Here is a 4,958-nt window from a genome sequence, read left to right as displayed (position 1 = left end):
TACTATAAAAAATAATTTTTAAAATCCCAAAAAAAACTAACTTGGGGGCCTAATTAAAATTTGGGCTCTGCAGTCTTGTTCTAAATGTGGCAAAGTATATTTTTGACCCCTCATTCAAAAATACTTTAAAAACAGTTTAATGTAAAAATAATTTTTTTAAATCTAGTTCATACTTCAGTTTTGATTCTCTAAAAGTGTTAATGTTTGTTTGTCCTACTATTACATAGCTGCGCTTTTACAGATTCTGTCATCCTTGTTTTTCTTTAGTTTAGATTTATAATGTCATGTAATTTTTTTTTTTTTGGGGGGGGGGGTGTTTACCCTTTTTAAAGTTTTTTTATATTGTTTTTAAGTTTTATATTTCAATTTCAATATTTCAAAGATTGTATAATTATTTTGAATGAAAACTACAATATTACATTACAACATATAAATACATCCCTTAAGGTCCTGATGCTGATATTACTTAAACTATATAACTATGAAGCTATATTTTTATAATATATATAAGTCTTTTAGGCCTTCAAAATGCAAAATATTAAGATTAAGATTAAATGGAATTCCAATTTTTTTTTGCTCTAGTTGCGTTCACAGGAAAGTTCCGAATAAACCCGGTTCCACACGAGTAAAAATACCCATCGGGCATAGGGACCCCTTTTTGGGTGGTTTCCCTCAGTATTAAAACCTGTTTTTACTAAATACCCGGTTTTTTACCCAAAAAATTAAAACTGTAATTTTTGAACATCCAAAGTGAGTTGTAGAGTACATAATACTATGATACGATCCGTAATTGAAAACTACATAACCTCATGCAATTTAAAGAGCTTCAAGTAAGATACGAAACGATTTATATCACAATTAGTGTTTTGGCTATAGGTGCCACCCCTTTTCGTTGTAAAACCCGGGTAAATACCAATTAAAACCGAGTAATAAAAATTTCGGTCTCCTCCCCCATGTGCCGAGCCGGGCCTATATAGAATGTAAAAAAATGATACAAAATCATTTTAAAAAATAATAATTTGAATAATACGATTTCACAAATGGATGTAGTTGGCAATAAACTTTAAATTTCACGAAAAAAATCAGCAACTTTACTACAGAAACAAAAAAGTTAGAAGGGGTATTTTGAAATCATCTTGTTTTTCTTGATTTTCCAATTTTGTTGAGCTATACCAGCAAACAGAAGTAAGCAAAACTGCCTGCTCCAGGGGGAAATGAAAACTAGGGTAATAGAGGGGGGATTCTACTGTTGAATGATGCAATTAAGAAACTAGGAACCAGTTTTTTTTTTGGTTTTCTGTAACCGGGCGATAAAAACCGGTTTGTCAATAATGGGTTAAGCATACGATATCAACATAGATTAAAAATTTTATTCTATGCCCTATATTTATAATGTAATCTGTATACTTTCTTATTTAATAATTTATTCCTTTAAGAACAAACTTCGCTCTAAAAATATGTAATCTGTATACTTTAAGAATGAATTCTCATGTGATATAATTAACCGAACCGAATTATCTGATTTTGGACATGATTCAGAGAGCCTAGCAACTCTATAATTAATTGTTACCATTAGTTTTGCATCAAATCATTTCCAATTTAACCCTTTTTTTGTATTCTTGAAAGGGATAGTGCAACTTTTATCATTTCCTAATTAAATCAATTTATTGGCGGATGATAATATTGGCAATGAATTTTTAAAAAAATAGGGTTTGGTCATATGAGCTTGTTTTGTATCAACCAATAAGAGATAAAATACATGGATATATTCAAAGGGAAAAATTTGCTTACTGTATCATAATATAGGCCTCATTTATTAGTTAGTTTGTTTATTAAGTTGGATGGGACGGGATAAAAATGGGCGGAGTCACACAATCAAAATCCCCTTGTCATTAATCCCCCCCCCCCCCCCACTAAACATATGGTAGGACATGAAATACATGACATTTATAAATCTAAGAAACACTTTAAAGGGCCTATGGATTAAATTGGTAAAATTGGCGGAGTCACACAACCATAATCGCCTTATCCACAAACCTTCCCCCACTAAACATATAGTAGGACATGAAATACTATCATTTAAAAATTTAAGAAACTATACAATCCCTAATCCCCCCCCCCCCCCATAAACATATGGTAATACATGAAATTCCTGGTATTTAAAAATCTAAGAAATGCTTTAATTAGCCTTTGGATTATATAGGTAAAAATGGGCGGAGTCACAAAACCATAATCCTCTTGTCCATAATCCCCCTCCCCCACTAAACAGAAGGTAGTACATGATATTCCAGACATTTATAAATTGAAGAAACACTTGAAGGGGCATATGGATTAAATTGGTAAAATTGGCGAAGTCACACAACCATAATTCTCTTGTACACAATCCTTCCCCCACTAAACATATGGTAGGTCATGATATACATGACATTTAAAAATTAAAGAAATGATTTAAGGGGCCTATGAATTAAATTGGTATAAATGGGCGGAGTCACACAACCATAATTCCCTTGTCCACAATCCTTCTCCCACTAAACATATGGTAGAACATGAAATACATGAAATTTATAAATTTAAGAAATTATATAAGAAGCCTATGAATTAAATTGGTATAAATGGGCGGAGTCACACAACCATAATTCCCTTGTCCACAATCCTTCTCCCACTAAACATATGGTAGAACATGAAATACATGAAATTTATAAATTTAAGAAATTATATAAGAAGCCTATGAATTAAATTGGTATAAATGGGCGGAGTCACACAACCATAATTCCCTTGTCCACAATCCTTCTCCCACTAAACATATGGTAGAACATGAAATTTATAAATTTAAGAAACTATATAAGGGGCCTATGAATTAAATTGGTATAAATGGGCGGAGTCTAACAACCATAATCCCTAACCTCCCCCCCCCCCCATAAACATATGGTAGGTCATGATATACATGACATTTATAAATTTAAGAAACAATTTAAGGGGTCTCTGGAATTAATTGGTATAAATGGGCGGAGTCACACAACCATAATTCCCTTGTCCACAATCCTTTTCCCACTAAACATATGGTAGGACATGAAATACATGACATTTATAAATTTAAGAAACGATTTAAGGGGCCTATGGATTAAATTGGTATAAATGGGCGGAGTCACAAAATCATAATCCCCCCCCCCCATAAACATATGTCAGTAGGTACAAAAAATTTCAGAAGGAATTAGCAACAAGACATTATTTTTTCCATGGGTTTAAAAGAGAGAAAATTTATCTGGGAAAATTATTGACAAATTGAAAGGATGAAATTTGGCTAGCAGAACTGACGCAGATCAAACAACTGTTCCCAAATTTGCCCAGTTGGACAACAGGCAGATTGAGTGTACTGTCTGTAATTGTGTTCTTAATTATAAGGTAATGCTTTTTTTTTTGCAGGGAGAGAGGGGACATTGGTTATTACTCTAGTCCCCAAAGTGTTATAATAACGTTATCTTATTCATTGGCTTAACAACTCTAGGAATTAAATTAAATTATGATTGGTTGGTTAATTAAGTAGAGTTTCCAAAAATTTTAACCACTATTTGTATCTACAGAAGGAGTAATTTTGTGTATCATCATTGGGGATATACATTATTCATCAATTTAACGGCCTTTCTTTTAACCATTTAGATCCCTGGCTTTCTGGAGTGAGTTGGTTATTTCTCTGACACTTCTTACTACCTATATAATTGTTTTTTTGTCTCTTTCACAACAGATTTCAAATCTCCCTCTAACATTAAAATTCCTTCCAACTTATATATCCTAATGTCCAAAACCATTAGACAGGTCGATATATTATTAAATGGATGTTGCACCAGATTTTAATGAACTCTAAAAAAGTCTTACTCGCTGCCCCATTGACGTCCCGCCCCCCATCCAGCAACATTTATCCCCCCATCCCAACCCCTTACCAAACTGGCTAATAAATGAGGTCCAAATTCTGTCAATTTATCCATCATTAGACATATTAAATACTTGAATTAAATATAACAAGAATATTTATGTTCATAAGTTGCAAAGCAATAAGAAGCTTAAAAGTAATAGGATGTTAGTCTCTCTCTCTGTGGCGAAGGATCTTGAAAAACCCAGGGAGTAAGGGAGGGGACAATGGATCGAATATTCAATTTTTAAGTAGTCTCAGACTTTGGGGACTGGCTTAAAGGGAATGTGCACGAATACAGCAGATTCTTACTGATTTTGGGGACTTGCGCATGAATGCCCCGCTAACTAGCTGAGCTAGTTTTGAATATGCAGACAGAAAAGTTTACAATTTATCGCTGGTTTTAACAAATATTTTTTCCCAAGAAAATGTCTTTTCATGTATAGAAACTCTACTGTGATATTTATGTATTAAATAATCTAAGAACCGCTTGAATTTTGGGGTCAGTTATAAATATATTAGAAGGGTTGAGGGTGGTTTCAACAAGATTTTTCTAGTGATTAATTACAGAATGTTTACTACATTGTGATGTGTTGATAATTTAATTTTCAAGTAAATGATTTTTTTCTTAGAACTAATTTTGTTCTAAATTAGGTTACCATGATCCCCTTACAATTTTGGTAAAATTTTCTTGAAAAATCTGGTTTTCGTTGCTTTTCAGCGAACCCTCTTAAATTGAATTAATTGCCCATTGTCCCCTCCCTTACTCCCTGGAAAAACCGCTGAAACGATCAGGTTCTTCATTACAGGATAGCTTCTTATAGGTCCCGGGAAGGTTTAACTATTTTCTTGGGAGGTGGATACCCCCCCCCCCAAAAAAAAACAAAAAAAATTAAAAATACCCTCCCCCCAATTTTTTTTCTTTATTTTTTAAAATAAAATTAAAATAGTGGGGTCAACTAACCCCCCTCCCCTCAAAAAAAATCCCCTCCCCAAATAAAACTTTTTTTCTTAAATTTTTCTTACGAAATACGAAAAATTAGGTTGATCA

Source organism: Acartia tonsa, chromosome 12 (genome assembly GCF_053477335.1).
Source record: "Acartia tonsa isolate MP-2025a chromosome 12, ASM5347733v1, whole genome shotgun sequence".
Classification (NCBI taxonomy): domain Eukaryota; kingdom Metazoa; phylum Arthropoda; class Copepoda; order Calanoida; family Acartiidae; genus Acartia; species Acartia tonsa.
This window is presented reverse-complemented; position numbering follows the sequence as displayed.